This window comes from Salminus brasiliensis, chromosome 17 (assembly GCF_030463535.1).
Source record: "Salminus brasiliensis chromosome 17, fSalBra1.hap2, whole genome shotgun sequence".
NCBI lineage: Eukaryota > Metazoa > Chordata > Actinopteri > Characiformes > Bryconidae > Salminus > Salminus brasiliensis.
Genome location: NC_132894.1, coordinates 7,004,204 through 7,016,231, shown reverse-complemented (window position 1 = coordinate 7,016,231; position 12,028 = coordinate 7,004,204). Strand labels below are relative to the sequence as shown.

Genomic DNA, 12,028 nt, shown 5'->3' with positions numbered 1-12,028 from the left:
AGCAAATCGACTGCATCTGGGGTCAGTGCTAGATTTCTCGCCAAAATGTTCCTTTAAGATGAGGTTGAGGTTTGTCCTCCTTGCTGTGCAGCACAGCGTCGATTAACATCGTATCCCAGAAAAACTCTTCAATAATTCAGTAGCTAGAATGAAACTTTGAGCATTATTTAGTGAATCGCTCTCGCTAACTAGCTCTTACAACACTCGCTGCTCTCCAGCTAAAAGCTATGAGGTAGGTCGAGAGTGTGAGCCGGTTGCCAACGTTAGCCAAAGGAAACAATGAGATGAGATTTGTCTGTTTATGGTGAGGAACTCAGACTGGGTGTCTTTCCAGGTGTAAATTTGAAGCTGTGCCTGTTTGTCATGTTCGGGGTTTGGTTTAACAGTAAATGGGAAAATGCTGAGTGATGTGTTGTGGCGTTTGGAGAACTTGAGCAGTGCTAGGTGTTGCCGAGAGTCAGCGCTGGTGTGCTCACCCTCATTAAAAACAATCATTTTGAATTCCTTTAGAACACCGCCCTGAAGTATGCCTCTTCCTCTTGCTTTCCTGTTTAAGAAAAAGCAGGTAAAGTTGAGGGAAAGTTCCTACAAAACTTCTTCCCACAAACTTCCTGCTTGTCCTGGAAGTTAGAACTAATTGGCAGCTTTAGACGACCTTCCTGTCATTTACTCATGATTTCTTCATGTGCTAGATGCAGCGTAACTTGGGGTGATGACACTCGCGCTGTCATTAGTGTGTGTGTGTGTGTGTGTACGTACGGTGTGGTGTTGAGGGTGAAGGAGCAAATCCGTCACACAGGAGCAGAGTAAGATGACGTTTCCTCATAAATGTTGCAGAGTTTGGCCCGAGTCTGTTCTGCTGGACATTCCTGTCCACTCCTCTGCTTTACTAGAGGAGTCCAGCAGCTCCACGCTAGCCTAATCTAATCAGTCTGTTGTGCTGTTGGTTTAACGTGATTTTGTAACCCAGAGGACTTCTAAGCTTGAACACTCTCCAACTGTGTCGTCCAAACAGCGTCTGCAAGTTGATTACCTGAAGTCGACGTGACGAACGCTTCTTTGCGTCCACTCTGCAGGCTCGGCGTCACATTGTCACAGTGACAGATCGTCTGTCTGAAAGTGTCTGACAGTTTTAGGACTCCATTCTCCACCACAGTCCTCACCAGTGCATATTAGAGCTGGGCCTTCAGTTTGGACCACGACAGTTGAAACTTGCTCAAAACAGAGGGAAAAAACCCACCTGTAAGATAATAGTAGTTTCAGCCAGCCACACTACTGGAATTCTAGCAGTATGTTAGCACTAAGCTAACAGCTGTGCGCTTGAACTGAGCTTGTTGGCCTTTCTAGATTAAACACAAACATTCAAAGCTTGATCTGAAGCAACTGACTAAAGCCTGCCCACACTACCGCTCACATGCACAGCCTATCTAGAACCCTCAGAAGGAGAGTGGTAAATCCAGATGTGTACGAATTATATCAAGTTATACTGACAAGTTGTGCTCCAGCCAATAGGAGGGCTTGTTTAGCTGTATCTGCCCACATACCACTGCAAAAACAATCCCATAGTTTAAATACAGTCATCCTTCTGGGCTCTGAGTGGCTCAGCAGTCAAATGTGCTACTAATATGACCCGGGGGTCGCAAGTTCAAATCCCAAGCCATGCCGCTCTGCCCTGGGTGGTTGGAGTCTTAGCATAACTGGCTGTGCATGCTCCCTTTATTACTCTTAAAGCAGTGTTAGCTGGTGTAGTGGAGCTGGAAACCAAAAAAAAATTGACAGACGGTAGTGCAACAGATATCGCCATTGCTTGCCAGTAACTCCAAAAAAACAATGTGGGAGACTGAGGTTTCATTCCTGGTCTGGGTGACTATGTTGCGTCCTTGGGTAAGACTCTGACACTGTAAGACACTACATTGGCCCTCCTCTGTCACACGTGTAACCCTGTAAGTTGCTCTGGATAAAAGCTAAAAGCTGTAAATGCATAAGATTAACTAATGTATTTTTGAATTCCCTGAAACCACCATGGCTTCTCTGAATGCCTACTAAGTTTGGCGGGCAATTCTGGTCCTAGTCCATAGTTTTCTGCTTTTCCTGCTCAAGCAGACCTGATTCAACTCACATGTTAATTGCCAGGTTTAGTAGGTCTGTCGGAGCAGGGATACTAAAAAACTGTGCTGGCCCCTGTTGCCCACCCTGGCATAGAAGAGTTCCCCATTGGTCCTCACCAAAGTCCAAAGTCCATAGACAAGTCTGTTCCCTTGTTGACCATCTTTGCAAGTTATTAACACAAATGAATAATATGTAGAGTTTGGTTCCTGGGTCTGGGGGCGGGGGGTCCTACACATATGGCATAACCAGCAAGCTGATTATTTAGTTGACCTGTAATAACCTGAAGGCTTATTTAGTTGAAATATGGGACTTTATCCATAGACAGACGCCATGTTGAGCATCTGTCTCATATTTCAACCAGTGGCCCTCACCCACGGGGAGGGATATTAGGCCATGTTACATCCAGTTTTTTCTTAAGTTACATCATCAATAAAGATTAAGGAGGCTGTTCCAGAAGCAGCCATGACACTACCTCCATCGTGTGTGACAGATGAGCTTGAAGGTCATGGCCTTTCCATAAACTTTCCATGATAGAGGTTAATCTTGGTTTTGTCAACCTATAAAACCTTTCTGAACCTTTGTGTCTGGTTTCTGTATTTTTTGGCAAATTCTGAGTTTTGCTGCTGATGAGTGGTTTGCATGTTGTGGTATGGGATCTGTATTTTTACGCTCAAAGCCTTCTTCAAACACTGGATCGTGACACATTCACCTCTTGGCATCTACAAATTAAAAAACAACAACCAGGAGACACCAAAATCATGTTTTTGTAAATTGAGAAAAGTAGTTTTGACGTCCTAAGGCAACATCGTGCAGCAGAAGGTTAGGTTTATTAACTTGCCCTCTGGTGCCCCCTTTTGTCTCTCATCCCCGCGTTCCTTTGTTTCCTGTTGTTGTGGGTTATATTACACTCTGGATCTCCCTCAGAGCGCTGCCTGTTTTTTCGGAGGACTTTCGAGAGTTTTCGAGGGTCAGCAGTGAGGATGTCATCTTCAGTTTCTCCGTGGTCAACCCTCATCTGCTTTCACCACCACGTTTCCCGCTCACCTTTGACCCTTTTTGTCTATTCCAGACCTCGTACGGACCGGGTGCGTGGAGGTTGTGTAGCTGCAGAAATTCAGATCAACTTTCAGAGAAAAGCGTCTCCCCAGCATCCTGGAGAGAATAACAGTCCTCTGCTGGGCGTGTGGCTCTGTCGGGTCTGATCTGGGAGTGCACTGCAGTCGGGCCTCTAATGACCTCAGGAAGCGGCTCGTACTCCACTTCACCTCTCACTCCTGCCCTAGTGCATGAAATTTCAACTGTAACAAAGGAGTCTTTCTGTGTGTTGAAATGTTCAGGTTAGCACATGAGGTGCAGTGACAATATGATTAGTATGATTTGATTGGCTTTTAAAGGGGAATTTAATAAAAAAAAGAAGAAAAGGTTTTCAGTGGTTGTGAATTAAGGGAGGCGTTTAAAAACTTTAGAGCCTTTGAAAACTGTACCAAATGGTTATGAATAAGCTGCCTGAGATGCTTTTACCATAGTTTTGAGAAGGTTCCTATCACCACCCATGTAAAGAAGTCCAAGTTGGTAAGTTTCACTACAGTGAAGCCGACTATGAATGTGTTTATCACTGACTTATCACTTGTTTTGTTTTGTTTTGTTTGTTTGCATTAGGAGAAGGTAGCCCGAGAGGTTTGATACAGTGGACCAGTGGACCTCTAGTGGACCTTGCTTCGATCGTTGGGTTTTGTGAGGCGCTTTCGCTCGCTCCCTGGATATATCCCTGACTCTCGCTCCAGCTAGGCCACCCTCTTCAACTTCAGGTTTGGTCTGCCTAGCCGTTTATGGTTCAGCGGCTGGTTTCCCAGCTCTCTCCCCCCAGTTTTGTGTAGTCTCTGCGTGGTCCACTCATGTCCTTAGTTTTCCCCTTAGTCTCCCCAGGCACTGCCTGAAAGGGTGTTTTTTGTGTTTTCCCCGTTCTCCCTATCCAGCTCACCCAGCTCAGCTCCCAGAGCCCCCCGGTCTCAGGTGTGTTTGCCCGTTTGGGTTGTCAAGTTACGTTGCTTTACTGTTTAAACCCTTTAGTTGCTGCTTTGCTTGCTTTTGTTTGTACTGTGTATATCTCCCCTTGCACTACGCACTATGGAAAATTGGCATATCTTGCTCTTGGGCTCCCCCTAGAGTATGGGAGTGTAACTCACGCTTTGAGCCACCACTAAAGCGCACATTTTTTCCTGGACTAGCTGAGAGATACAGAACCATTACTGAAATATGACTCAGGTTACACACAATGTTACACACAATATTACACTTGCACTCGCAAGTGTCATCAGAGTTACAGTTAGCCAGTTAGCTAGTCCAGTTAGCAACAACAGTGATGCTATTCTGCCTTTTACAAATCAGTGGAGCGTCACAATACTTTCAAAGCTGTTATGTTAGCTGTTAAGGTAAATATGCTACATACCCAGCCAACATGCTCATGTGGGGCTCAAATGGGTGAAACGTGGGCCCCAGGTGGGCATGGGCTCTGAGTGGGTGACTGGGACCCAGTTGGGCTTCCCAAACAGACTCCATTGTAACAGCCCACCTTAATCCCCCATCTAGGCCCCATGTGCAGTGTACAACCCAGATAAGGTCCATGCTCAACCCCTCCTGTTCCCATCACTGACCCTGGTGGGCATCCATATGTAGGCCAACATGGGACAAAACTTTCTGCTTCCCAGTTGGGGTACCCATACGGGTCCCACATGGGCTTGTTCGCTGGATTGGGTTGCTTTATAGAGTAGACCAGAAGGTAAGCAGGCCAGTAAATGTTTTTTTTTAAAGCTTATTTAGTCAGTCTGTGTTCTGTGCGGCCATAATTCTGTCCTGAAATGTCCCATCATTAACCGCAAGGTCCTGCTATGTTCCACTCCACTAAACTGAAGGCAAATTGAATCTGTCTGACAGTGATTTATTTCTGTGCATCAAACGAGATGTGCTGACACCAAAATGGATGCATTTTGAAATCTGTGTGTCACGTTGTTGCATAACGTGCTGAATATGAATGGAAGGAATGTGTTTGTTTCTAGAGACGCTCGCTGAGCTTTATTGCGTTTTGAGGCTGATAATCCAGTCGCTTTCTCTCAGTGTCAGGATCTGCAGCCTGCAGAGTGAAATCTCTTCCAGATGATCGGTGTACCTTTAAACACTCTGGTAAACAGGATTTCATCACTAATCTGGATCTTTTTGTGCTTTTAATGTCTCCCTGAGCTCCACTTATAGTGGCTATATGACTTCATGAACCAAAAACTGTTAGAATTCATTCTCCAGTTTGTAACAGTGCCTTTAAGATTGATGTATGCAAATGAGGTCTGTTCTGATTGGCTGATTTGTTCAAAAAGCAGTCTAGGGTCGTCAGAAATGTTAAAAACAGTAGCAAAAGCAGGCAAATAATGAAAGTTTATACCTCTTCAATTAGCACTGGAGCTGTGAGGCTAATGTAGCTAAAAGTAAAAGTGGGGGCAGTAGTGGCTCAGCGGTTGGAGCTCCGGGTCAATGATGACAAGGTTGTGGGTTCGATACCCAGGCTCGGCAAGCTGCCCCTGTTGGGCCTTTGAGGAAGGCCCTTCACCCTTTCTGCTCCCTGGGCACCGCAACAGTGGCTGCCCACCACTCCGGGCATGTGTGCTCACTGTCCACTGTGTGTATTTCACTGGTGTGTGTGTATGTTCACTGCACGGATGGGATAAATGCGGAAGCCAAATTCCATCTGTGCCCATCTGAAATGGTCAGTGTGGTTGTTTTAATGTAATTAACGCTTATACCCTTCATATTAGCACTGCAGCTGCGAGGCTAATGTAGCTAAAAACAATGAACGCTTATACCCTGCCATTTAGCACTGGAGCTACTAGGCTAATATAAATAAGATGTAACGGAAGCTTACTTTCGAGAATTAACACTGGAGCTATGAAGATAAGGTACCTAACAATTAATGGAAGCTCAAACTCCATGAATTAGCACTGGAGCTATAAAGCTAATGTAGCTAAGAGTAATAAACGCTTATTCCCTGCCAATTAACACTGGAGTTGCAAGGCTAATGTAGATGAAAAGTAATGGAAGCTTGTACTGCATAAATTAGCACTAGAGCTATGAAGCTAATGTAGCTAACAGTAATGAAAGTTGATACCTCACCAATTAGCACTGGAGCTATGAAGCTAATGTAGCTAACAGTAATGAAAGTTGATACCCTATCAATTAGCACTGGAGCTATGAAGCTAATGTAGCTAACAGTAATGAAAGTTGATACCCCACCAATTAGCACTGGAGCTATGAAGCTAATGTAGCTAGCTAACAGTAATGAAAGTTGATACCCCACCAATTAGCACTGTAGCTAACAGGCTAATATAGATAACAGTTAATGGAAGCTTAAACTACATAAATAAGCACCGGAGCTACAAAGCTAATGTAGCTAACAAGTAATGGAAGCCTAAACTCCAGCACTGGCGGTACTGTAGGCTGATGTAGATAGCAAGTCAGAGCTAATGTAGCTGACAAGCTTATACAACCTTTTCATTTCCTGTTTCTCTGTAGCAAGACATTTGCGTTGACAAAGTTGAGAAAAGCTCGCGTATTTGGGAAAATGTCACTTATCGCTTCCCACATTTCACTAAATAGCTGCTACAAATCGCTGCCCTTCATAGGAAATGACTGATAGCCTGTCGCTCTGTGGCCGGCTAATGTGAACGCAGGGTAACTCATGGCCTCTGCTTGTCCACTGTGTAAAACAGCCTGTTTGACAAATGCTGCTCGTTCTGTTTGCCCACTGCCGCCATTATTCTAACAGAGCTGAAATATGCCGCCTGTTGCTGCCTGCTCCTCAGCCAGACCGGGAAGTTTCTGCTGATCCACAAGTGAATATTTATATCTACTCTACTGCCCTGCTGTCATGGACAAATCTCCATTATTACAGTAACAGACAACACACACACGCCTGAGGAGCAATTATTACTGGCTGTTATTCAGGGGAGCGTTTCGGGGCCTTCGGTCATCGCGTTCTCAGAGCAGTGTGATGAGGAACTCAGCACTGTGCGACTGGGTTTGTGTTTTAATTAAAGACATGAAAAACAAAACCCTGCGATGGACTGGTGCCCTGTACAGGGTATTCCTGCCTTGCGCCCAATGATCCTGTCCAGATCACATGATCATTATAGAGCATCATAGAGGGCATCCTATGCTTCCTGTAGTAAATTACAGTCTGTCAGAATGAGTATGTGGATCATATAAACATTATAGAGCATTATAGAGCACCCCCTTTGCTTCCTGTAATGTATTACAGTCTGTCAGAATGAGTATGTGGATCACATTAACATTATAGAGCATTATAGAGCACCCCCTTTGCTTCCTGTAATGTATTACAGTCTGTCAGAATGAGTATGTGGATCACATTAACATTATAGAGCATTATAGAGCGCCCCCTTTGCTACCTGTAGTGTATTACAGTCTGTCAGAATGAGTATGTGGATCATATGAACATTACAGAGCACCCCCTACACTTCCTGTAGTGTATTGCAGTCTGTCAGAATGAGTGTGAGGATCATATAAACAGTATAGAGCATTATAAAGCGCCCCCTATTCTTCCTGTAGTGAATTATAGTCTATCAGAATGAGTATGAGGATCATATGAACATTATAGAGCATTTTAGAGCGCCCCCTACACTTTCTGTAGTGTATTACAGTCTGTCAGAATGAGTATGTGGATCATATGAACATTATAGAGCATTTTAGAGCGCCCCCTACGCTTTCTGTAGTGTATTACAGTCTGTCAGAATGAGTATGTGGATCATATGAACATTATAGTGCATTATAGAGCGCCCCCTACACTTTCTGTAGTGTATTACAATTAGGGGTCACCAATCGTATCCAGAAAGGGCCAATGTGGGTGCAGGTTTCCATTTAAAGCACAAGCAAGAGCACAGTGGTATGAAGGCTGAGAGCTGATTAAACCAGTGAAGCCAAGTGAGCTCCAGCCTGACTGCACGAATGCCTGCAGACACACCAGCTCTTTGTGAGTAAGACTGGTGACCCCTGTTATAAAACATTATAGAGTGCTTTTGTTTTTAAATAAATGGCAACAGCCTGCGCCGGCCACCGTTCCTCCTCCTGCGGTCTTTTATAAGATTTATGGACCTCTGAGCGGGTTTTTGGTTTTTTGGTCATCCTGCCAACTCCGATCCCCGGGCCGCTCTGATGAAGCTGGAGTCGGGGGTGGGACCATTTTTCACCTCCATCTCTCTCTCTCTCTCTCTCTCTCTCTCTCTCTCTCTCTCTCACAGCTTGAATCTTCATCCTTCCATCATTCTTCCCTCCTCTGAAGCCAAAACACAGCACACTTCACCTTCTTAAATCCAAGAACAAGATCTACCGACTCCACACTTCTCTTCATTCCCTCTTAAATCTTCCTGGATGATTTCCTGACTGTGGGAAACAAAAGTGCGTTTCTTAAAAACGCCTCAGAGAGCAGAAATAATCCGTAACAGATATGCAGCAGTTATGTAGAACAACGGTCATGAGATCAACAACGACGAGAGCTGCCAGCAGGGCTAAAAAAAAAAAAAAAAAAAGAATTTAAATAAAAAATAAAGTGCAGAATCTTCAGTTTTGAGTATATTCATATTTTTCTGTTGGAATAAAATCAGCATGAATGAACAAGGAGCATGAATTGCTTATTTTGATAAGCTGTTTGTGCTGGTCAGCCGCTGGTTTAGCTGGTTGGCCAGAATCCCAGCGTTCAAAGCACAACACAATATTGCTGTTGGATCAAAATCATCAAGATGGCAAATAAAACAAGAGAAGGAATAAAACTTTCAATGGATGTCAATGTAAAAAGATCTTATTTAAACTAATTTTGAAGCACTTCTATTGGTCCATTTTGCACGAAAGTTGGACACAATGTAAAGGACAACTCTGGGATTCAGATTATGTCAAAAAGTGACAATGGACAGTGTTGACATGGACATGCTAGTCTATGCAGTTACTACACAGTACCACACAGCTTCCATACCAAAATATGGTATTGCTAACATGCTAACCTGGGACAGTGCTAATAATGATACCTTGGGACAAAAAGTGGGACATATTTTGGTTAGATTCGCTATAAAAAACTGGTTGTCGTAAACTATTGGAATGTTTAACTGGAAGGCAGTCAACCTTGGTGGGACGTCATTTTTATATAGCTAGGATATAAAATAATATAGGATAAGCTGCCTCGCTTATCACATATTACTATTCCACCTTAAACTCCTGTAAAATGAGGAAAATCTGTGGATTTTAGGGCAAAACTCACCGTCTCAATCTGGGTAAAGCAGCCATATTTAACGCTCCGATTCCTTATATGAAGTGGAAAAGACTCTTGGCTGTGTGTGTGTGTGAGGGAGAGAGAGACGAGTCAGATGATTTAGTGTTTTTTTCAGCACATAAACTCTACGTGGTAGAAAATCATGTGGATCTATTATTTGAGAATAGCTACCGTGACCCTGAAGGGCCTGAACGCTCCTCATCAACCAGAACATTTATTTCACCATCGGTTTACAGATGCTGAACGTCTTCCAAGATATTTCGGAAGATTTGAATTATGTGAAGAGAGTTTGGGGTCTGCCTGGCGTTCAGCCAACTACAGAGCCATAAAAATAGGGCAAAAATACACACTCCCCTAAACTCACTCATAATAGAAACCACCAAATGGGCAGATGCTTTAAAGGAGCCATTTCAGATCTACTGTATATACTGGCAGCACATATGAGTGAGTTTAGAGGCAGTGTGTTTTCTGTTCTTCTCTTTTTTTGGAGAAACATGCTGAAATGATTGTGGGGTAATCCACCATACACTGCAAGTACAGCAGATAGAGATTTATTAGATTTATTCAAAATCATGGAGTGTTGCTTTAATGCATCTACCCACAGACTTCCATTATAGTGAGGTTGGAATTTGGGGGTTTCTTGTTTTCTAAATTTAGGGAAACTTGTTGAAATGATTGTCTGTGGTAATCGATGTGCGCTACAGAGTACATTGACATGTTTACAAATTCTGGAGCGTTCCTTTAAAGAATCTTCCCATTGACTTCTATTATAAGTGAGGTTGGAATCTGGGTTTTTTTTTTTTTAAATTTGGGGCAACTTGTTGAAATGATTGTCTGTGGTAATCGATGTGTGCTACAGAGTACATTGACATGTTTACAAATTCTGGAGCGTTCCTTTAAAGCATCTTCCCATTGACTTCTATTATAAGTGAGGTTGGAATCTGGGTTTTTTTTTTTTAAATTTGGGGCAACTTTTTGAAATGATTGTCTGTGGTAATCGACTGTGTGCTACAGACAGAGTAGATAAACATTATGTTTACAAATTCTGGAGCGTTCCTTTAAAGCATCTGCCCATTGGCTTCTATTATTAGAGAGGCTGTTGTCTTGTTTTTTAAATGTTACTTGTTATTTTCAAAGTGAAGGAAAAAGTATTAAAGTAATTGCTTATGGAAGTCAACCGTACGTTACAAACACAGCAGACAGAGATGATGTGTAAAAATTCTAGAGCATTTCTTTAAAGCATCTGCCCACGACTTCCATTATAAGTATGGTTGGAGTCTGGGTGTTTCTCAATCTTTTAAGATTTAAGAGAAACGTGTTAAAATGATTGTCTGTGGCAATCGACCATACAGTACAGACACAGCAAATCTAAGTCTAAGATGCAAAATTCTGGAGTACTCCTTTAAAGCATCTACCCATTATACTACAGTACTTCCATTATAAGTGAGTTTAGTGTGGGTGAATTTTCTGTTCTTGTTGGAGTATTCCATTAGAAACTTCGGGGAGACTGAGCTATTTGTAGAGCTCATGAACAGGGAGTCCAAAAACACTTGTGTTAGTCATCTCCTCGGGTTTTATTGAGGCACGGCTGAGTGAGACTCGATCAGACAATAGCTCGCTGATCGCAGCACTGCGCTACACTCCCCGAGCGGCCAGCGCTGACAGACTGATGGGCAGCTATTGTTTCAGATCTGAATTGGAGGAAGGTGTGTTCTCCTCCTTGCCCCATTTCTTTTCCTCTGAGCATCTGTAAACTGTAGAACAGGGGTTACAGTTGAGCCAACTTCCTAAACTGTTCATTTGTAAGTGTAACTTAAACACGGCCCATTTAATGACAACTTTTTGGCCACTCACATCACAGAGAGCAAGATTTGATAAAAAAAAATATGGCAGTGCTGTCTGATTTTCAATAATGTACATATTACAAATACACTACAGGGGCAAAAGTATTGGGACACATGCTCATTCATTGTTTCTTCCGAAATTAGAAAAGAGTTTATTCTAATTTTGTTGGAGTAACTGTCTCTACTGTCCAGGGAAGAAGGCTTTCTACAAGATTATTTTTTTGTTTGTTAGATTGCTGCAAGGATTTGATTGCATTCAGCGACAAGAATATTAGGGCAGCCAAGATGTTGGATGATCACCACCCCACCTCATCATCCCCAAGTCCCAATTCATCCCAAAAGTACTGGATGGAGCACCAACCATCAGTCTGGAGAACACAGTTCTTCCACTACTTCACAGCTCAATACTAGGGGGCTTTATACCTTCCAAGCCCACACCTGGCATTAGGCAGCATGGTGCCCATAGATTCATTACTAACTGAATGCATTCATTACAAGGGGTGTCCACAAACATTTGGACATATAGTGTATATAAATCTAACATATTATTTTCAATATTTGTGCTTGTTTTTCATCCAGAATACATTTTACCTTTTTTTTTATTTAAAAACAATAACAGTACAGGTAAATACTAGTATATGCTAAAGACTGTGGTTTTACAGCAGTTAGATTTTAAAGTCACCGCTGTCTCCTTCACTGCTTTTCTTTTTGTGCTCTGTTTCAGATTTGTTCCACTGAGGGGCGATCTCACCCC

The 12,028-nt window shown here is 42.9% G+C and overlaps 1 long non-coding RNA gene across 1 annotated transcript; it reads left to right on the top strand.

The window, feature by feature from the left end:
* The first annotated feature begins 3,598 nt into the window (after positions 1-3,598).
* On the top strand, positions 3,599-8,602 carry LOC140538499 (uncharacterized). The gene is made up of 3 exons (XR_011977767.1): positions 3,599-3,681; positions 3,769-3,917; positions 8,409-8,602. It is a non-coding gene; the product is annotated as an uncharacterized lncRNA (long non-coding RNA).
* The last annotated feature ends 3,426 nt before the right edge of the window (positions 8,603-12,028 follow it).